The sequence below is a fragment of the Apis mellifera genome, linkage group LG11 (genome assembly GCF_003254395.2).
Source record: "Apis mellifera strain DH4 linkage group LG11, Amel_HAv3.1, whole genome shotgun sequence".
NCBI classification, from domain to species: domain Eukaryota; kingdom Metazoa; phylum Arthropoda; class Insecta; order Hymenoptera; family Apidae; genus Apis; species Apis mellifera.
The window spans coordinates 12,837,969-12,861,857 of NC_037648.1; the positions used below are offsets into that span (position 1 = coordinate 12,837,969).

Sequence of the window (23,889 nt, forward strand, 5' to 3'; positions counted from 1 at the left end):
GTAATAAGAGAGGGAACATGACAAGATCGCTAGGAACATTCCGATAAAATCGGATCCCAGACTCTGAGCCTCGTCGTCCCAAAACTTTTCCATCGATATTTCCAAATTCTATTTTCCACGCCACGCGTCTTCGCCTAATCGACAATTGTGCTTCGCATAAAGAATCGCGAAAAATAGATCGATCGACAAAAGTGGAGAAGCGTATCGAATATTCGAAGACGATATTTTTAAGATATATCTGCAATCGATATTCGTAATCCAAGTAATTAATTGGAAAAAATACCAAATTTCGCCTTTTTAAACGCATTGTCGAATTATCGATCAACAAAAAGAAGAGAAGCTGATATTTTTAAGATATATCCGCAATCGACATTCGTAATCCAAATAATTAATTGGAGAAAATATTCGAAAATATTCCAAATTTCGCTTTCTCAAACGCATTATCGAATTATCGATTAACAAAAATGGAGAAGCGTATCGAATATTCGAAGACATTTTTAAGATACATCCACACACATAAAGAAGAGCAATCGACATTCAATAATCCAAATAATTAATTAGAAGAAATATCAAATTTCGCCTTCTCATAGAGAATCGACATTCATAATCCAAGTAATTAATTGGAGAAAATACCAAATTTCGCTTTCTCAAACGCATTATCGAATTATCGATCAACAAAAAGAAGAGAAGCGTATCGAATATTGGAGATATTTGGAGACGACATTTTTAAGATATATCCACACACAAATAAAGAAGAGCAATCGACATTGGAATCCAAGTAATTAATTGGAAAAAATACCAAATTTCGCCTTCTCAAACGCATTATCGAATTATCGATCAACAAAAATGGAGAAACGTATCGAATATTCGAAGACGACATTTTTAAGATATATCTGCAATCGACATTCATAATCCAAATAAGTAATTGGAAAAAATACCAAATTTCGCCTTTTCAAATGCATTGTCGAATTATCGATCAACAAAAAGAAGAGAAGCGTATCGAATATTTGGAGACGACATTTTTAAAATATATCCACACACATAAAGAAGAGCAATCGACATTCATAATCCAAGAGTAATTAATTGGAGAAAATACTAAATTTCGCTTTCTCAAACGCATTATCGAATTATCGATCAACAAAAAGAAGAGAAGCGTATCGAATATTCGAAGACGATATTTTTAAGATATATTCGCACACATAAAGAAAAATAATCGACATTCGTAATTTAAGTAATTAATTGGAGAAAATATTCGAAAATATTCCAAATTTCGCTTTCTCAAACGCATTATCGAATTATCGATCAACAAAAATGGAAAAGTATCGAATATTCGAAGACGACATTTTTAAGATATATCCACATAAAGAAAAGCAATCGACATTTATAATCCAAATAATTAATTGGAAAAAATACCAAATTTCGCTTTCTCAAACGCATTGTCGAATTATCGAAATTCCTGGCCCCAAGATTCGAAAGAAATAAAAGAATTCGAACGGACATGGAACAGAAGCAATTCACAAAAGGAGGAGGGATGAAAATAGGTTAGAAGAAGAGGGGGGGATCGCGATAAATCACGAGTCGGATGGGATTCGAGGGGTGGAAGAAGAAGATAAGACGAGGCGATGATCGATCGGAGGAATCGATCGGGCGGAATCGTTTTCGTTGCATCCAAACTCGTCGCGGTGCAAACTCAATTATACCGAAACGCGTGGCCTGGGGTCAGCAAGACACGATTCCGCGTTCCTTCCGTTCGAAACGCGTTATTTATTAACGGAGAATGGCTAGTGGAAAGCTAGTTCTGAATTGGAACGGGATAATTCGTGGGTCGTTTCGAAGTTGGAGAGAGAACAAGTAGCGTTAGAGATTATAAATCGGGAAAATTAACTGGGATAATGGAAGAGTACGTTCCGGGCCCGGATTTCCTCGAGTTTCGACCTCCGTTTTCGAGCTCAGATCACATTCTCTAATATTCCGATATTAGAGATATTATTTCGAGAAAGGAATACTTAAAAATTCCAAAGTCTTCCTCTTACTCTTTAAATAATTCCAATCAAAGAGTTTCCACGAATCTTTGATAAATTTAAAAGAGAAATGCCACGCGTTATATATTGATTTTCTATTTTATAAAAAGTGTCCCAAAATTAACGCGAGATTTGAATTTGCCGCCATTTTTGCATTAAGGCAAGCCTGAAAAAAGGACAAAAGTTTGATAGCCGAGAGTTTAAAGTTGGTAAAAACGAAGCATTGTACGATACAACAACATGTCTTCGTTATTAAACGATATTTCGAAAACTCTCTTTTATATCTAATTCAAATCTTGCGTTAATTTTGGGACACCCTTTATAAAATAGAAAATCAATATATAACATATTGGCATTTCTCTTTTAAATTTATATTCTAGTTTTGCGTAATTAAATAGAACGAAATGGACGGCGATTCCTCTGGAATTTTCCACGAGTTCGAATAAAATCACACGCAGGGTTGCAGCAATTAGCAGAGGGAGAGGGTTGCGTCGAAGCACGCGTCGCCCCGATGAAACTAATGAATACGTGCCTTATCTACACCCCGCTGGGATGTTGATGGACGAGTAGCTCGAAACAGAGCCGCAAAAATGACTCTCAAAGAGTTCAAGTTGCATAGCGCGCTTAAGACGAAGAGGATCGAGCGTTTCGATTTTATCCTCGCCAAGATTTTTATGGAAGGAGAGGATAAAATTGGCGAAAATTCGTATCAGGATTTGGAAACGACGAGGGAAGAAATTGGAAATGAATTGCGCCAATAGAAAAGTATTTCGTTTCTCGAAAGATTCAGTTTCAAGGGCGACGATGCTTCGTTCGAGAAGAATATTCTCGGAAAGGTTTCTTTTAAAAAGAAGAAAAAGATGAATTTTAAGTTAAATTCGATTTTCCAGGGGCGAAAGTTGAGACCTTGGGAATCTTGGAAGGGAATTAATCCAAGTCCCTCGAGGTTTCATTCTAATCCGAGCCCTCACAACCGGCCATTAACCTTATAATTTCCAAGTTTCGAAATCAACGACGCGTAAAATTGCTTGCTTCTAGGAGCTGAATAATATTTGAGAGGAAAAAATTTCTAAATTTCTACGTTCAGATATCGAAACAAATATCGTGATTTGAAAATTACGCGGGAAAAAAGAAGGAGAGGAAAGCAAAGGGGAGGAGGAAATTGGTGAAATTTGGTCTGGATAAATCACAAGGATAAGGGGACAAAGACGAAAATGGAGAGGCGGCCAAGGAGAACATAGACGCGTAATGGGATTTGTGGTTCACTTGGCCAGCTTGTGGCCACACACCAGCCAGATGCACAGAGAGACAAGGCAGAGCCTGGCCTCCACCGCAACAACGTTCGTTCCTCCTCCCGGATGCGCATGGTAATTGCATTAACGATAATAATTCCCTTCTTAAACGTTATCCCTAACCTGTCCTCGCCCCCCATCTTCCCTTCCTTTAAACTCGCCTCTTCCAAACTCTTAGAAAACTCTCTCCTTTCGAACGACCGTCAAAAACCACCTCTCGATTCTTGTGACATCAACACAGAGCCTTGTTATAAATATCTCTCTTCCAAACTCTTGGAAATTTTCCTTTCTTGTGCATATCCCTCGTTCAAATTCTTGGAAATTTTCCTTTCGAGCTACCATCAAAAACCCTTTCGATTCTTGTGGCCGCGCACCAGCATAGAGCTTTGTTATAATATATATCCCTCTTTTAAATTCTTAGGAATTTTTCTTTCGAGCGATGATTAAAAATCATTTCGATTTTTGTGGAGATGAGACAGAGCCTTGTTGTAAATATAATCTCTCTTTCAAACTCTTAGGAATTTTTTTTTTCGAACAACCATCAAAAAATCCTATCCTTTCGATTCTTGTGGCAGTACAAGAAGAAGAGACAGAGCCTTGTAATAAATATAATCTCTCTTTCAAACTCTTAGGAATTTTTTTTTCGAGCGACAATTAAAAAATGCTATCCTTTCGATTCTTTTGGTGCACGGAAAGAGATAGAGCCTTGCTATAAATATATTCAAATTCCTCTTTCAAATTCTTGAAAATTTTTCTTTCGAGCGATCATCAAAAATCCTTTCGATTCTTGTGGCCACGCACCAGCACAGAGCCTTGTAATAAATATAATTTCTCTTTCAAATTTTTAAAAATTTTCCTTTCGAGCGACGATTAAAAATCATTTCGATTCTTGTGGTGCACAGAGACGAGGCAGAGCCTTGTAATAAATATAATTTCTCTTTCAAATTCTTAGAAATTTTCCTTTCGAACAACGCATCAGCATAGAGTCTTCGAGCGACGATTAAAAATCATTTCGATTCTTGTGGTGCACAGAGATGAGGCAGAGCCTTGTAATAAATATAATCTCTCTTTCAAACTCTTGGAAATTTTCTTTTTGAACGACCATCAAAAAATCCTATCCTTTCGATTCTTATGACCAGCACGGAGACAAGGCAGGCAAATATAATCTCTGTTTCAAATTCTTAGAAATTTTCCTTTCGAACGAAGCATAGAACTTTGTTATAAATATTCCTCTTTTAAATTCTTAGGAATTTTCTTTTCGAACGAAGCACAGAGCCTTGTTATAAATATCTCTTTTTCAAACTTTTAGGAATTTTCTTTTCGAGCGATAATTAAAAAATGCTATCCTTTCGATTCTTGAGGTGCATGAAGATGAGACAGAGCCTTGTTATAAATATCCTTCTTTTAAATTCTTAGGAATTTTCCTTTCGAGCGACGATTAAAAATCATTTCGATTGTGATGCACGGAGATGAGACAGAGCCTTGTTATAAATATCCCTCTTTCAAATTCTTTTCAAACGACCATCAAAAAATCCTATCCCTTTGATTCTTGTGCAGGAAGACAAGGCAGAGCATCGTTAATGTAATAAATATAATCTCTCAAATTTCAAATTCTTAGAAATTTTCCTTTCGAGCGACGATTAAAAATCATTTCGATTCTTGAGGTGCATGGAAATGATACAGAGTCTTGTTATAAATATCCCTCTTTCAAATTCTTTTCAAACGACCATTAAAAAATCCTTTTGATTTTTGTGTCCAGCACGAAGAGAGCAGCAGAGCATCGTTAATGTAATAAATATAATCTCTCAAATTTCAAATTCTTAGAAATTTTCCTTTCGAGCGACGATTAAAAATCATTTCGATTCTTGTTACAAAGACAATTAAACTTGCATCAATATCTTGTAAAAATAATCCAAACGTTACAAACTTTCCTCTATCGATTCCAATTCCTCTCAAAAATTATCATTCCATATAGAATATAGAAGCGCAAGGATCTCTCAAGAAGATCTCTCGTCCCCTTCTTCTTCTTTTACCATTTAATTGGTACGTGTCAAAGGAAGGTCAGAGGGGGAGTGGAAAACAAAAATATCCACGTGGATGGCGGCCACTTTCGAGGTTTAACGAGGCCTGTTCATGCCGACGGTGGCGTGTCATCTGACAAAGTGCCGACCTATTCCACTCGAGGGCCGACACTTCTCGAGAGAGACATTCGAGAAAACTGGCTCCCCCTCCTCCTCCTCCTCCTCCACCTCCACCGATTCCTAAGCTACGCGAAAGTCCCTTGGAATCGAATACGAATAGGACCCGGGCCACGATTGCCAAATTGGCGGCATTTCTCCAGGAGAAACACGTCTCGTCGCTCTCGGGAGGCACGACGACGATACAATGACTTTCGAGACGAGAATTATGTATTGCCGCGGCAAACGACATTCCCCTCTCTCTCCAATCGTTTGTTTTGTTTCTCGTGTCGTCGCTCGTGTATCGCCGCTCTGTTTACACAGCGGAACGCGCCTTTCGTAATTCGTGACTTACTTCGAATAAATTTTAGATCGATGGATACGATTTTTTACTCTTCTCTCCTCTCTCGATCGAATTTTTCGTATATTAGAAAAAGCGTAATGCTTTGCTCGTTTTTTGTATTATTTCTAAAATAAGAAAAAGCGTAAATTATATGATATTTCGATTAAATTTTTAAACAGAAAAATAAAAAACGAAATGGAAGAATGAATCGTTACCTTTTTTATTATATCGAAATCAAAAATGATTCAACCAAAATTCACCCGATGTCGATGAATACGAACATGCAAAAAAAAGAAATATTTTCCCGAGTTTGTATTACTGCTGTTTATTAAATAAAAAGTTACTACGATACACGAAAATAAACGCGACTACGATACTTTTTGAACCGTAATGCGGTGAATTTGGCGAAAGTAATGGCGGCGTAATCGAGCGTAAGAGTGTTCCGAATCGACAAAACATGGCCATTATTGGACGCTGTATAACGATCACACGGTTTCCTCTCTCTCTCTCCCTCGAAAAATACTCGAATACAAAAAAAAAAAAAAATGTAATATAATATTCCCGACTTTTTACCTTTTTTTCGAACGGGTTAATATTTGATGTTAAAAATTGGAATCGGTTGTCAAGTTAAATACATTAATCCGCGATTACGCGTTGTCTGCGCGTAAAAAAAAATTAGTTGGTTAAATAATGCTTGCTTTCGTTTATTTTCCATATCCAACGAATATCGATCGATCTCGCGAATAACTTTCTTCTTTCGAATAATAATCGGGGGAGGAGGATTTTTCATGAAGAAGCATTTTCAGAGCAGGCTGAAAGCGTCGGCGTGAAGAAAGGGAAAAAGAGGGAAAAAGAGGAGGGTTTATTGTTCGTTTCGCGGCGAGGAGTAATTAAAATTTCGTATTGAAAAACAGGCATTAAAGGCGGCCAGTGACCGTTTCGTAAACTTCACGGAGTGTATTCCGTATTCTTTTTCCTCCGCGAGATAATTCCATTCCGAATTCTACGAACGGAAAATGATAAAGAAAATGTTATAATAAATGTAAACATTTCTTTCTTCCTTTTTTCAAGAGAAATTAACGAGACATTATTCTTTCGAGAGAGAGAATATAATAATTATATGCAACAGTTGATAAAATTTTGAAAGAAAAAAGTATATATATTTCTTCGTCTTTGGTTTACAAAATAAATTCGTTTCTTTTCTCAAGAACCGAATTCAAAGAAACGAAAATTATAATTTCTTTGTATTGTCGTGCCAATTATCGAGGATAATTCGAAAGATGAGAAAGTCTGGCGAAGGGATGGAAGAGAAATCTTAAAAACTGTGATCTCCAGCGGATTCTTGAAAGGGGGAGGGGATTGGATTACCTCGATCGAGACACGGTCAAACAATCTAATCAGATATCCTACGAACTTTAACCCCTGTTCGAATCCAATATCGTTTTACGAATTTCACGATTAATTTAACAATAATTAAGATTAATGAACGAGGCTTGATGAGTTCTCATTAAAAACAACTTGCAAATATAATATAAGAAAGATTGCTTCGCGTTATTTCTTCGGATATATCAACGCAAAAGCAATACTTTCTACTTTATAACCTCTTAACAACGATCCTCTAAAAAAATAGGGAAAGAAGAGGAGGAAGAAGAAAGTTTTTCTTTCGAATGCAGAGAAATGGACAAGAGGCGATGTCCGGGAAATCGATCGAATTTCAATTTAATCCACGATAATCCTCGCGCCACGACACTCATCCTTCTTCCCCCTCCTTTCTTCATCCCCTCCATCGAGTTTCGAACCGATCTCTCAACGATTTCGATATAATATCACACCTGGTTATTAATAAATTACCCTGCGTAACGCATTCTCTTCCGTTTCCAATGTCTTTCAATCGACACCTCGTTAATGGAGGGGCTCGAAATCGAGGGGTGGATAGGTTTGTTCCCAGCAAATATTGGAAATCATGGATTCAGTACTGTGAAAAGTGAACGGTTGTTGCATATCTTCATTTATTATGTTGATCGAGTGAGAGAAATGGAATTTCTTCGTTGGAAAAAGAAAAGAAAGAAGAAGAGAGAGGTAAATAAACGTTACAAATTAAATTGTAATTTAAACATGAACATATAACATAACAAATTAAAAAATTATTACGAATCGTAAACTGATATATATTAAGAAAAAGAATTTTAGAATCGTCAAGAGAAAGAGGAAGAGAACGTTACAAATAAATGGGATAGAAATGTGATGGACGGATTTGCAAATATTTGTATGCAAATATATATCGCGGTTGGAAAAGAAGAAAAAAAGAGACGATTAATTAACGATTATTAATTAACACCATCGTCGTTTTTTTATGGAACCGAGGATACAATGAGTGAATGACGTTCAAAGTTTCGTTTCGGGACAAGCACGCGCGATTAGTCAGAATTCCACGTGTCAGAGGAATGGACGAATCCTCGCAATTCCACGAGCTTTTCAACCACGTCGTAATGAATTAATGGTGTCGGCATCGCTCAACCCTGAACGAATTCCACCGAGATGTTTTTTCGACGAACGACAAATTTCCCCCTCCCTCGAAATTCTTTCTCCCACGGATTACAAATACAAATAGAATAATTTCAGGGAGAGACACGATTAAAAACAAATTATGATCGAGATATTTATAAAGGAAATGTTTCCATCTCTTCTTTTTCCATTCAAATTTTCTTCCGAAACCATTCGATTCGTTTGAAGAAATTTATAGAATAATTTCGAGAAGTTTGTTTGAAGAAACAAACCAAGATCGATTAATGGAAGAACAATTATTGTTGTGACATTATGAAAGATCGCAATTCTTGGATAATTTTGAATAAATTTAACGATTCGTTTAAATTTTATCATACAATTAAAAAAAGAAGAACAATTTCCAATTAATTCCAATTAATTCCATTCTTGGAGATGAAAATCTTCTCGTCGAGGATTTTTATTAAAGAAAAGAAAAGATGGCGTACAAAGGTAAAAAATTCGGGATAAGTTCGAGAAATAGTTTACGAATTACGATCGTCCACGTTCTCCCCGTTTCCTTATTTATACAGAAAGGAGGGAGGGAATCGATGTTCCTCTCGTTCCATTTGCGATTCGAAGACGGCGCCCTCTGTTTCCACGGAAGGAATATTCTCACGATCGAAGATTAACCCGTTCCGATCTTAATTCGTCTCTCTTTCCTCTCCTCTCCTCCTTTCTCGCGAATCAAACTCGGATACAAATCTTCTTCGTTCGAATCTTATTATATTCCCGTCCAATCTTGCTTATAATTTTACCGTCAAATACACTTCTAGAGAAAATACACTCCTAAAAGAATCGAAGGCTTCTCGAGGAAACTTTTGCCGAATTCCTTTCTCGTAATTTTATAATTTCCAAAATGGATTCTTGAAAATTTCCACGACTTTCCTCTTCTTTTTCTTTATATATATATATATATATATATATATATATATATATATATATATATATTTCTTCTTATATTTATTATATTTTTGTTATAAAATATTATTCCCGAAAATGATCTTTAAGAAAAGTCACTAGACTTTATTATCTCAAGATTTCTCGAGATCTGAATCGAGAATCGTAGAAAAGTCACTAGACTTTATTATTCCAAGATTTCTCCAGATCTGAATCGAGAATCGTAAAGATTAAACAGAATCACAACGCGAAAGTAACAGATCCAATGCGAGTTAATTAATTTTTACAATTCGTCGATTCATCTCCCTTCTTTCTTTTGAAAGGAACGTGTTTTTATCTTTTTTTTTTTTAATAACCGACGCGAAAAAAAACACCAGGAAAGGGAGGAATGATTGATTAATCGCGTTGCTCGATAAAACGCACTCCGAGGGAGGGAGGGGAGGGAGGGAAAAGAAGAAACTTTGAGATAAAAGCAATTACGGTTACCGCTGGTAAATTGTTCCCGTAATCTCGGGCAAAGTGTTTCTCGAAATTAAATTTCACTTTGAAACAGGAACGAAAAAATATTTAATCGGTTTATTACTTTATTATATCAGGCTGGCATTAACCCCCTATTATTACTCGCGGAGTGAAACTTTCCATTCGCCATTAATTGATCCACCGATCCGCGCGAGAAAGGATCCACGATCAACTACGAGAATTAGACGTAACAGGATAAACATCGAATAAAAATAAACGATTACTTTGAAGCGGCCATCGAAATCGAATCTCCTCCTCCCGGTTTGTCGAAAAGAGAAATTTCTTGCGAAAGGGAGAAGGACGGAGAAGACGGAATCGTCATCGTTGGACCGCGACCTAACCTCGAAAGGCTGACGCGTGCGGTTTTGTCGCTCGAGCTGGCTTATGACAGAATTATCGATCCCCCTCTACGACTGCTCCGACTTTTCCTCAGCTTCCCCTCCCCCTCCATCTCGAATTCCATCCTTCTTTCTCCGTGCGTTTCGCGCGAAATACGAAAGGATGGATGGAAGTCTTTTGTCGAGTCGCTTTCTTCTCGGACTCGAGGATGTTGGTTAAGAAAGCTTGATCGAATTTCGGATTAATTTTGTGGAGAGACTCTTTAATTATTGTATGTAATACAATATTTTTTAATAATTTATAATAATTTTTTTTTAATTTTTCTTTATAATAATTGTATGTAAAATAATTTAAAAGAAGAAGGGGTGTTTTTATCATTTCGTAGATAGAAAATTTATTGGAGACGTTTATGGGATATGTTATGGGTCAAGAGTTGGAAAATCGAAGGTATTACGTTTGAAACAAATGATTATTAATTTGATTAGGGAGGGAAGAAGATCCTCATCCATCTTTGGATGGATGAGAAGGGAAAAAGAAAGTTTGAGATCGTCGATCGATCTCAATCTCGTGATCGTCAAAGATTCCTATCCCTTACACGGATAGATTTTAATTAGCCAGATGAAATTTCACTTTCGTAGCCGAACTTCGTAAAGCCCTCTCGTAAAGTCCGTAATTTAAGTTGAACTTTAGTTTTCTCCCTCCTTTCCAGGGGGAGAGAAAGGAATCTCTGGGAAATCTTGATGTTTTTTTCGAAATTCGAAACGTGTCCTTGTCCATAAAAATGATTCAACGAATTGTGAAAAGTATCGAGACTCTGAAAGAGAGAAACAAGAAGAGTCGAGGGGAATTTAAACTCGAGAAATGATATTAAATTTTTCCTCCACGAGGGGGGGGAAGAAGATTCGAAAAGCTTTGAACAAATTCGATAATGCTAATCTGACGGAGGGACAGCAGTGGCTTAACTCGTTAAACGAGCCGATTAGTTAAAAGTTGCAAGTTTTAAAGGAGGCGGCACGCCTTTAATGGGGCACGAAGCCGGAACAGTAAGGAAAATTGCACCCTTTCTCCTCTCCTCCTCTTCTGATTATCATTTCGTATCTCCAAGATCGAACGCGAGAGGATCTCTTTCCACTTCTCCGAGTAGTCGTATAAAAAGTGTGAAATGAGAATATTTAACTGTGATGCTACTGTAATTGTTAAAAAAAAGATCATCGATGAAGGAATAAGAAATCGTAAATTGGACGAAGATCGGGTGAATGATGAGAAATATTGACGATAACTAATAAAGTGGCATGATAAAAATTTACTTCCCGACTTTTACCGTTCGAATAGTATATATATTGGCACGAGATGGAAGGGGAGGGGGAGGGACGTGTATAAATCGTATTTTATTTTCGATCGAACTCTTCTAATTCGAACCGGAAGAAGAATTGCCAAGATTAATCTTTTTCAAACAAGTTTGAATCTTAAAGTTTTTACTTTTATTTCTTAATCACGAAGGGAGGGAAAAAATAGTATGATAAATACTCTTGACTGATCTATTGGCTAATGGAGGGGAAGGTGAAAAAAAGGAATATGAATTGTATTCTTTTTCAAACAAGTTTAAATCTTAAAATTTTTATTTTTTAAACGAATCACGAAAGTCAGAGAGAAGGAAGAAACGAGGAATACTATGATAAATAAGATACTATGTTGGCTGGTCTATTGGCTAATGAAGAGAGGAGAATGGAATAAATGGAGAATATGAATTTATCCTTTTTCAAATAAGTTTGAATCTTAAAGTTTTTGCTTTTATTTTTTAAACGAATCAAACGAAGGGAGAGAAGGAATACTATGATAAATACTCTTGGCTACTTTTATTTTTTAAAGGAAGGAATACTATGATAAATACTGTTGGCTGATCTATTGACTAATAGAGGAGGGAGGGTGGAGAAAAGGAATATGAATTGTATTCTTTTTCAAACAAGTTTGAATCTTAAAATTTTTGCTTTTATTTCTTAATCACGAAGGAATACTATGATAAATACTGTTAGCTATTGGCTAATGAAAGGAGGAAGATGGAGAAAAGGAATATGAATTGTATTCTTTTTCAAACAAGTCAGAGGGAAGGAAGAAACGAGGAATACTATGATAAATACTTTTGGCTGATCTTGGCTAATGGAGGGGAGAGAGTGGAGAAAAGGAGTATGAATTGTATCCTTTTTCAAACATTTTTGAATCTTAAAGTTTTTGCTTTTATTTTTTAAACGAATCAAATGAAGGGAAGGAAGGAATACTATGATAAATACTGTTGGCTGATCTATTGACTAATGGAAGAGAGAAGGGAGAAACGTATATGAATTGAACTTTTATTTCAATTCTCCCGTTTAAATCAGAAGAAAAATTCCCAAGATTAATCTTTTTCAAACAAGTTTGAATCTTAAAATTTTTATTTTTATTTCTTAAACGAATTACGAAAAGAGGGAAAGAAATACTATGATAAATACTCTTGGCTGATCTATTGATTAATAGAGAAGAGAGGGTGGAGAAAAGGAATATGAATTATATTGAAGAATATTCTTTTTCAAACAAGTTTGAATCTTAAAGTTTTTGCTTCTATTTTTTAAACGAATCAAACGAAGGGGGGGAAGGAATACTATGATAAATATTCTTGACTACTTTTATTTTTTAAAGGAAGGTCTATTGATTAGGTCTGGCTGATCTATTGACTAATAGAGGAGGGAGAGAGGAGAAAAGGAATATGAATTGTATCTTTTTTCAAACAAGTTCGAATCTTAAAGTTTTTGCTTTTACTTTTTAAACGAATCACGAAGGGGAGGAATATGATAAATACTATGATAAATACTCCCGTGATCCGCTCGAGTTTAAGCGGAATCGGTGCGCAAGATAAATCGTCCGATCGTTTTGCCCGCCGTGAAATTACACGAAATAAACACACGCGGCAGGGCTCGGTAATGCCGCATTAACGAGCTCCAATTCGCCGTAATCCCGTATCCCGACAAATTGAAAAGGAGAAGGAAGCCCTCGCCTCTTCCCACCCTTCTCTTTCTCTCCTCGTCGAACGGATAAAAATCGACGGTGAAGAGATTAGATTAGAAAAAAGATACGCATAAATGGCCGCCGCTTAATTTTAGAAACTAATTCGAGCGCAACTTTCGAAGAGAACAATCGAAAGAAGAAGGATAAAGAGACTGTAAAGATAACCATCTTCTTTCTCTCTTCTCTTTCGATGAAGAAATCATATTGATAATCGAAACGACACGAAACTTGGCAAACAATAGTTAATAGTAATTAACTTTAAAAGCTGTCTTGTGACTTTTTGTTGGAAAAAAAGACTCATTTCGTTACAAAAACGAGGAAAACTATTATCAGACTCTCTTTTATCTCTTTATCCCTTCTCATTACTATAAAAAAACTATCCCTAATTCACTTACAACCTTCAAACACTGTCACTAAATAAAAATTGATCAGAACATTTCATTTCATTCTCTCGATTCCCAATCAAATCGGACTCGAAAGGATCGTCGACGAATTAACACGTTTATCTTCCTCGATTTCAGATCCACAGACGAGATTCCATTCTAAGAAAAATCTCTCAACCCAACCGCGTCCCCTATCGCTACAAAGGTGGGCCACGCCGATTTAGAACGGCTCGAAACAATGCCACTGATAATGAGATAACAGCCGGCAAGATTCGAAGCGAAAGAAGGTTACACCTCCACCCTCTCCCTGCGAAATTCACGTCAGTGGAACGATAACAAACTTTGCCTCCTCCTCCTCCGACCGAGATCTCATCGACGTCATTGTGCTGTCCGTCCACCACCGTCCATCTCTCGTCATTTCCAACGGCTTTCGGTCAACTTGGAACGCGTTCGATGCGTTCGCACGACCGCACGAAATCATGCGGCGTTTCGTGGCTTCGCGCGTTGTCGTTGGCCGCGGTTTTTGGCGAGACGACGACTCGTTGAGGTTACCAATTCATCCCCCCCCAGTGAATGAATCGAATGACGGCTTGCTTCCATGACGGATTTGAAAGGAAATAATAATAAGAATTTTCTATAATTCGGATAGGATAACTTTCGTTAAAAATTCTTTGAAAATGAAGCTTTTTGAAGAAAATGTTAAAATTTTCGGAATAATAATCGCGATGAGAATTTTCTGTAATTCGGAGGATAACTTTCGTTAAAAATTCTTTGAAAATCCGTAGAATGTTAGAGAGAGAGAGAGAGAGAGAGAGAGAGAGAGAGAGAGAGAAAGAGAGAGAATGAGAATTTGCAAGTAATAATAAAGTCGATAAAGGAGATTTATTGGAAATTTATCGATAATCGTGATTCTTGAACGATTTGAAGAAAATATTAAAATTATATATATATATAGAGAGAAAGAGAGAGAAAATTGATCGGAAATTTATCGATAATCGTGATTCTTGAACGATTGTCTCAAAAAAAGAAAAAGAAGATGGAATAAGAAGAAGAGAAATTGAAAAGAAAGAATATATATATATATATATATATATATATAGAAAGAGAGAGGGAAAGAGAGAGAGAGGGAGAGAGAGGGGGAGAGAGAGAGAGAGAGAGAAAATTGATCGGAAATTTATCGATAATCGTGATTCTTGAACGATTGTCTCAAAAAAAGAAAAAGAAGATGAAATAAGAAGAAGAGAAATTGAAGAGAAAGAATATATATATATATATATATATATATATAGAGAGAGAGAGAGAGGGAGAGAGAGAGGGAGAGAGAGAGAGAGAAAATTGATCGGAAATTTATCGATAATCGTGATTCTTGAACGATTGTCTCAAAAAAAGAAAAAGAAGATGGAATAAGAAGAAGAGAAATTGAAAAGAAAGAATATATATATATATATATATATATATATATAGAAAGAGAGAGGGAAAGAGAGAGAGAGGGAGAGAGAGGGGGAGAGAGAGAGAGAGAGAGAAAATTGATCGGAAATTTATCGATAATCGTGATTCTTGAACGATTGTCTCAAAAAAAGAAAAAGAAGATGAAATAAGAAGAAGAGAAATTGAAGAGAAAGAATATATATATATATATATATATATATAGAGAGAGAGAGAGAGAGGGAGAGAGAGAGGGAGAGAGAGAGAGAGAAAATTGATCGGAAATTTATCGATAATCGTGATTCTTGAACGATTGTCTCAAAAAAAGAAAAAGAAGATGGAATAAGAAGAAGAGAAATTGATGGATCGCATAAATACTTTGGCGAAATTTTCTCGAAATTTTTCCCGGAGCATCTTTTCGATATCGCGGAGAGAAACCATCGATCTCGAGCGAAGCATAAATTTCGTGGTTGACGTATCTTAAACGAGCCGCGTAACGTGCTCTCCCTCTCCCCTCCCCCTCTCCTCGTGAAATAAAAACGCGACAGAGCGAGGACAGGAAGAAAAGAAAAGTAAATTCGAATTTGTATGTCCTCGACGAGGGGGAAAAAATAAACCGAGCTCGTTTTCGCGTTAATACAAAAGCGATTTCGATCATTATCGGCAATTTTTCCGCGATATCCAACCCCCTCAATTGCCGTTACCACCCTCTTCCCCTCTCCTCTCCTCGAGCGTCAACAATTTGCACGATCGAAAATAATTCGACGATTAAAACGACACCGCGTTTTTCCGTTTCTCTTCCGATTCATCTCTCATCTTCGACAGGTGAAAAAGGATGGAGCAAAGTTTTGAATCGTTCGAGAATGAATTCAACGAGATTTTTACCGATTTCTCTTTATTTCTCTTTCCTTTTTCTTTCCACGAGAGAGGAATAAATAAAGGGGAGAGAAGTGGATAATGGAAGGGAAATTTGCCAGGCGAAACGAGAGAATATTCGCGTATAATAGCTTTTAATTGCGACGCGATTCTTTTTTTCCTCCCTGCCAGAGTGGCGGGATTTTTTATGAAATTTCTCACAAAATTCCTCCCTATTTAGAGACACATATACATATATATATATATATACGTTTGATGATCGGGAATCGTGGTTTTCGGCTCATCTTTCTCCCGGCCGGGCCAAGATTTTCAACTCTTTTTCTTCGTCCTATCCTCGTTCCATGAAATATGGAACGAACGTTGGAAATTATTCATGAGTGACACGTGACGGATTATTTTCTCGGTAGACGCAAGCGATCGACGATACAACTGCTACCCCTCCTCTTGGAAAAAGATTCTACGAAGAAACTTTTCATCGAGAAAGGGGGGATGCGACTAGGAACCTTTTTTTCTATTTATATATCGCGAAAACGACTTGTCGATCGTTTCATACTCGAGAGAAAAGAATCCGCCGCATCATCACTTTTTCCTTATTATTTTACGAAGCTTTCATAAGCGCTTGTAACACGTTTAACGGAAGATTTTATAATCGGGGCGCTTAAAAATCATCATCAACGGTAACAACGTTGCGTAATTCCATCGTCGTCCCCTTCGTTTCAGTTAAACGACCCACCGATTCGATTAAATTCATTCGCGTGATTTTCTATCCATTTAGCAGGACTTGAGGTGTGGTAGATAAGAATTTTTGAATATCGAGTATTCACACACACTTGCCATGTTATCGAGTCTTGATATCTTATCTCTAATATTGTCTCAATGTATTGTTAACGTTGAGATTGAATGATCTTAATTAACAACAAGATAAAATAAAATTTGTATCATTATCGATTTATCCATTCGAAAAATTCCTAATTGATCTGAATTAATTCAACCGATCTTTGATTCATTTTTACGATTATTATATTTATTCATAATTTTAATCGCGATCTGAAGTAATTCAACCGATCTTTGATTCTTTCTTACGATTATTATATTTATTCATAATTTTAATCTCGATCTGAATTAATTCAACCGATCTTTGATTCTTTTTTCTTATTATTATATTTATTCATAATTTTAATCCCGATCTGAATTAATTCAACCGATCCTTGATTCTTTCTTACGATTATTATATTTATTCATAATTTTAATCGCTCATTCCTTTAACGAAATTGATTTGAATTAATTCAACCGATCTTTGATTCTTTCTTACGATTATTATATTTATTCATAATTTTAATCCCGATTTGAATTAATTCAACCGATCTTTGATTCTTTCTTACGATTATTATATTTATTCATAATTTTAATCGCTCATTCCTTTAACGAAATTGATTTGAATTAATTCAACCGATCTTTGATTCTTTCTTACGATTATTATATGTATTCATAATTTTAATCGCGATCTGAATTAATTCAACCGATCTTTGATTCTTTCTTACTCTCTCTTATTATTATATTTATTCATAATTTTATCTGAATTAATTCAACCGATCCTTTCTTACGATTATTATATTTATTCATAATTTTAATCGCGATCTGAATTAATTCAACCGATCTTTGATTCTTTCTTACTCTCTCTTATTATTATATTTATTCATAATTTTAATCTGAATTAATTCAACCGATCCTTTCTTACGATTATTATATTTATTCATAATTTTAATCGCGATCTGAATTAATTCAACCGATCTTTGATTCTTTCTTCTTCTTATTATATTTATTTATAATTTTAATCGCGATCTGAATTAATTCAACCGATCTTTGATTCTTTCTTACGATTATTATATTTATTCATAATTTTAATCGCTTTTAATTGAAACAACTAACTTCGTTGTATTATTATACACGATAATTTCGATCAATCTTGAATAAGTTGACGATTAGTTATAAAGTTGAAGTTAATTTCGATTCACATATATATATATATATATATCACCGTTCCTAGCTCGAACGAACGTTGTTGCGCATCGATAATTCTATCCGACGCCCCTCGCTTTTCGAGTATTATTCCTTCGATAATCGCGTGACACTCGGCCAGGAGGCGAAACGGTCCTCGCTCCAATTTCCTTGCTCCTCCTCGTGTCGTCCTGCCTCGTCGTCGAGGATACAATAAATCCTCGACTCGTTCGTGAGCGAGGACGAAAATTTAATCAGAGAGTTCCCCCTCCCAGTATTTAAATTCCACGCGAATTCCATTAACCATCTCGGAAACAGCTCTCAACACGCTATCATCACGCTTCGATCGCGACCCCTCTCATCCTTTTCGCTACTTTCTCCAACCTTTCCATTCTTTCTCATTTTTCCATACAAAAATACGAATTATCGATACAAATTCGATGGAAGCAAATTTACAACAACAACAAGTTGTGTAAATTGGTAAATCTTGAGAATGAAAGAGACGATATCTTTTCCTTGCGATGGGAAGGAATTATTCTCTTCCAAAACAAATTTACAATCCCTTCTATTCGTTTTTCTTCTTCTCATTCGTTTCCCGGGGACGATGATAATCGAAAGAGAAATTGTTAAAGCGACTCTTCCAAATTCCGCGACAATGGAAGGTCGTGAAATGATCGTACATCAACGCGAATTAACGCGAAGACGTCCGATAACCGCGTTATCCCCGAGACTCGGTGGCTAATTTGATTAGCCGAGCTCGTCCCCCTCCCCGACGGATACCGATCCAACTTGCCGCTTGAATAAAGACCGATTTAGAGCTCAAGCTAACACGATCTTATTATCCTTCTTATTTTTGCAAGAGAAACTTTCAGAAAGAGAGAGATTATCGCGATAGCATCGACGAATTTTTCTTCTCGTTCTGACTTTCATGATATGTAATTTATTTGGAAGAATTTTTATTATTATACGAAGTGGAAAGAAAATCTAATGGAGATGAATATGCAGAGGATAAACCTGTTCCCGGATGAAACAGATATTCTTAATAATAATGCAAATAATGATGGAGGTGACGATCAATATCTAATATTTATTCGTGGAAAAGCTGATCCTAATCCTCCAATTAAAAACGCCTAATTATATTATAAACATTATTGATTCATTATCCTTAATTCCGAATAATTAATTTTGTATGGAATAATATATTCCAATTCCAATATTTTTATCATCGATGTAAATCATTTTACAATTGAGCAACTGGATAGAACGAGTTAATAACGATCCAGCAAAGAGTAGATGAAAATTGAGACGGTTCGAGAACGATCGAATATCCTCGGGAATACACACCGATCTCGAAACGGATCGTTTTTTGGGGAGGCGAAATTTCCATTACGAAACGCGTAATACGGATATTGTGTCGCGGAGAGCATCGCACACAGGATATGGAATTATATTTAACCGGTATTAATCACGTTTATAATATCGTACGTGTACGCGATATTCGATATTACCCGAGTGTTCTTCGATTCGCCGCAATTTCACGGAGGATTGTCGACGAGTTTACGATCATAATGTGCAATTTCGATTAATTTCGCCTCCCCCCTGAGAAGAATTATTTATCTATATAATAATCCGTAATTTCACGCCGATCTAATCGCGAAAAAATTTACCCCGAAACGAATAATTTATCGTCCAGCCTGATTCGCAACGCTTGTATCGAATCCTCTCGTCTCGGAAAAAACAAATTCGAATTACGAGAATCGATCTGGGCCGGGTAAATGGCCGCGAGAACCCGTAATCCTTTCGGGGAACGGAATCGAGGGAGAGGGGCAGTGCTCTCTCTGTCTCTGTCTGCACGCAGGAAACCCGACTCCGCCTCGAAAAATCGAGAGATGGAAAGGGGATGCAATCGTGGCTCGCGTACAAAGCGTCCACCAAAGCTTTTTGTTCCTCTTTTTCTTTTTTTCTTTCCTACGTTAAGTGAATGCGAGCAACGTCGACCACCCGAGGGATGCCTCTTCTCCCCCTCCTTTAAATGCGTTTTTTTTTTACGTCGACAAAGCAGAAAACGGAAACCGCGGCCCCCTTTCGCCTCCCCCGCCGCCTCTCGATGAAATCTGTTGCTTTGTCGGCGGCGCGAACGAATAATCGCGGCGAAAAAAAGTTCCGTTTCTTGATGGATTAAATAATCGAGCGCGCGAGATATCGAGACGTGGAGATGGGTGAATTTCGAAATGATATTATTCGAGCATTTTTTTCGAACGGAGATTGAATTGAATTTATCACTCGCGTGTTTCACGGCGGCGATCGAAAGACGGACGGAGGATCTATTAAATTCCACCTGGAGGCGAGCAGAAATATCCCGTCGATATTTTTATTAACGCGCAAGGAAACCATTTATTCCCTTCCTCGACGTCGGCCTTTCCTTATTTCCCCTCCTAATCTCGAGAAAGAAACTTGGAAACTTTGTAACAATTTTTCCCAAAGATACGAGCTTCTTCGAAACGACCTCTCCATCCTAAATTCCTCACCATTTCGGCCCCCGTGTATATATATATATATATATATATATATAAATCCACCAACAGGAGGAAGTCGAGATCCGGCGTCGATACAGAGTTCGAAATTTTCCACTGTTACGTCGTTTGGAAATTTTTAGTTTCGGGGAACGAGAGGGATACGACGTCGTATGGGAAAACTTGAGTGCGGGACGATGGTCTCGCTATTGCAAATTCGAGCGTGACTTATCGCGCACACGCTCGCCAAGAATCCGGAGCATCCTCGATCCGGAGGAAGAATTCCGCCCGTTTGCGGCTCCGTCGAAGAGTGGCCTCCCGTCTCGAAATTTATTAGACCGTAGCTTCTTAAACGCGTCCGAGGAAATTTTTGGGTCAATTGTTGTTGGCCGTTTGTCGAGGAAACTCTGTTTCCCTCTTCCAGTGCTACTTTTTTCCTCCCCCCCTCCCCTTTGGAATCCGCCAAGAGAATATTTCTCTTTGCGCAAATTCGACGTACGAGTCGATCCGTTTAATGGATTCATTCTCGCAGGCTTGGAGAACACTTTGAGAGATTTGGACGATTCGGAAATTGGAGAGAGAGAGAGAGAGAGAGAGAGATACCTTGCGGAGAATAATTCGAATCGTTTCCAGAAAGAAATAATTCTGAATAAAATTCGCCTAGATTTCACGAAAGATTCGATTAACCGTTTCAAACGCGGGTTAATTTCCGCGAGTGGGTGGAAAATCGCGAAAAAAGTGCACGAGGAACGAGCGTGCACGATTATTCCGGGCGAGAGGAGAGTGGGGAAAAAACGCGGAGACTGGAAAACGCGACAGGCGGCGGCGCGTTCAGCGCGAACTTCATTGAACCAACTCCACCGTTCGTTTCTTTCTTTCTTTCTTTCTTTCTTTCTTTCTTTCTTTCTTTCTTGGTGGGAACATGTGTGCCCCGCTGTCCCCTATTGTCGGTCGGCCAACCAGGCTGTCCAACCGTCCGCCAGAAGCCTCGTCACAGAATGTCAACAGTGGCAAAAACCTCTCTCGCGATTCTGCCACGTTTCGGACGACGACCTTTCGATCCTGCTCGAATATTCGCAATAAACTTTTTCCATCGATACACACATTCTACGAACATATACAATATACAAGAATACACAAGATTGAGAGTTTTCCTTCGTCGGATTTAAACATTACATTTTATCACATCACGCGAAACGCGAAACGCAAACGAAAGAAACAATTAATTTAAACTTATCCACTGGGCACCGTTGGAACACCGTTCGAGACGTAATATATATCTCTGTCTTTGTCAATCGCTCCGCGCTCGATCGGTGACGAGTAAGAGAGAGAAAGAGAAAGAGAGAAAGAGGAGGAAGAGAGAGAGAAAGAGTGAGAGAAAAATTCATTCCTTACCTCAAAAGAGGCGATGAAAACGCAATGGAAGTACCGTGGAAGAACAGGGATGCCGGACGATCCTGGCTACCTCGAGGGAAGCTCGCCCGGGCGGCATGGCTCCCACCTCTTCGCCCTGTGATCCTCCCGACTGCTGCCCGGCAGCCTGCCTTCTTTCTTCCACCGTTCCCTTCCCAACCGCCGCTGCCGCCGCTGCTGCTGCTACTGCTGCTGCTACCGCTGCCGCTGCTACGTTCCTCGCACAAAGTAAATATCAACAATAGGGAGTAACCACCAAAATAAATATGAACGTACGACCGACTTGGATGGATGGATCCTCGCGCGTCGTCCACGGGACCTGCTCACACAACGACCGAGCGTCACAATTATTCGCCACAACGACGATCGCGATTCTCGACGATTACGTTTCTTTCGCGCGGTCGTTTTCTACGCGCTCGCGCGATTTCACCACTTGGACCACGATGTATTCGCGTCGATAAGAGGAGGCAGGTTTGTCGAGAGTGACGAATATAGGAATATAATGGAAGGATCGTCGAGGAGAGAGAGGAAGAGAGAGAAAGAGAGAGAGAGAGAGGAGATGTCGTTGATCCGAATCACACCGAATATGCGGAGAGAGAGAGAGTATGGTTCGAGGACGGACAGGGCCACGCACCAGGGTCCAGGATAAATGATAAAAAGGGGCGATCTCTGTCGTGGGAGGATCGTGGTGGTGATGATGATGATGATGGTGTGGTGGTGGTGGTGGTGGTGGTGGTCGGCTGTCGAACAGGATCAGAGAGAAGAGAGCACAGAGAACTAGGCACAGGACACGATGGCCCGGCCACTGCGCCGGCACTGAGGCTACGCCGCAGCCTCGCTCTCCTGCTACTCCCTCCCCTCTCCCCTCTACCTTTCTCTCTTTCTCTCTCTCTCTCTCTCGCCTCATCCACCTTCTTCTCGCCACCTCTCCAACCACCCTCTACGCGTCTGCTTCTCTTCTGTTGCATACTTCGCCCGCTTCCTCGCTCTCTCTTTTCGGATCTCCCCCTCCCTCCCCCGACACGCGCCCTCTCGCTCTCTTCTCATCCTCGTTGTTCCTCCGTGGACGCAGTTCTACCTCTCCCCTCCTCGCCACCTGCATCTTTCTCTCTCTCTCTTTCTCTCGATCCTCTCTCGTGTTTTCGAACGCGTGCGCGCCCTAACTCCTGTTCTTCCTTTCTTCTTTCTCTTCTTCTACTTCTTTTAGTCCTTCGTTTCTTCTATCGTTATTTCGAACCATACTTTTCTTCTAATACCTCGCCATGCTTGTTCTTCCATCTTCTCGCTTTTTTCTTCTATCGCCTATCTTGCAACCGTTGTGCTGTTTTCAATTTTTCACTTCGTATTCCCTCGTTTCTTTGAATTTCGTTCGTTCGTTCGTTCGTTCGTTCTTTGAATGCGTTCCCCGCGACCTGGTTTGTTGATATTCTTTTTTCTCCTATGTTTTTTTACCTTCAAGATTTCTCAAGTTACATTTTATCTTTATCGCCTGCTCGGTCTCGGCTAACGTCGTTGTCTTGTTCTTTCCACCGAAAAGAACGTGTGCGTTTCTTTCTTCCAACGTGCTCTCCTCGTCTGTCGTTCTCGCTTTCTCCTTCTGGCTTTCAAGCTTCCTCGAGATATCATGTCTCCACTGCGCGGTTCGAGAACAATGTTGCTCGTCGTTATTTCTTGTAATTCGCCGTTACGTCTCTATTTTCTAGCTTTACTTTTCTTTCCTATAAATTTTTCGATTTCGTCTCATTTCTCTTTCTCAATTTTCCCTTCACGCTACATATTTTCGATTCGTCGTTCTTCGTTCTCCGATTCCTGCTTTAATTTCCCTCTCGTAAAAAAACTTTCATCCCATTCGTCCCGTTTCTTTTTATTATATCTTCGTCTTGAAAATTGGTTGTTAGTCGTTGTTAGTCGCGACGCACCTGTCGTCCATCTTTCTACTTGCATTCTTTTTATCGTTCCACCCAGACCGACTTTATTTCCCTAACCTTTCCTTACCTTTCACCTTTCCTCCATCCCTATTATTTCGATCCCCTTAATTCTTCCAAGTTTCTATTTTCGTTTTATACACGATATACACGATTTCTTTTTCTTTTTTCATTTTTTCCAGCAT

The 23,889-nt window shown here is 38.2% G+C and overlaps 1 protein-coding gene across 2 annotated transcripts in view; it reads right to left on the reverse strand.

Moving 5' to 3' along the window:
- The window catches only part of LOC410336 (dipeptidyl aminopeptidase-like protein 6), a 98,706-nt gene extending 76,089 nt beyond the window's left edge, over positions 1 to 22,617 (reverse strand). For both annotated transcript variants that reach the window (XM_006566378.3, XM_393817.7), the window contains exon 1: positions 21,762 to 22,617. The gene's annotated coding sequence lies outside the window, so the exon portion shown is untranslated. The remainder of the gene's footprint in view (positions 1 to 21,761) is intronic.
- Between the last annotated feature and the right edge of the window lie 1,272 nt (positions 22,618 to 23,889).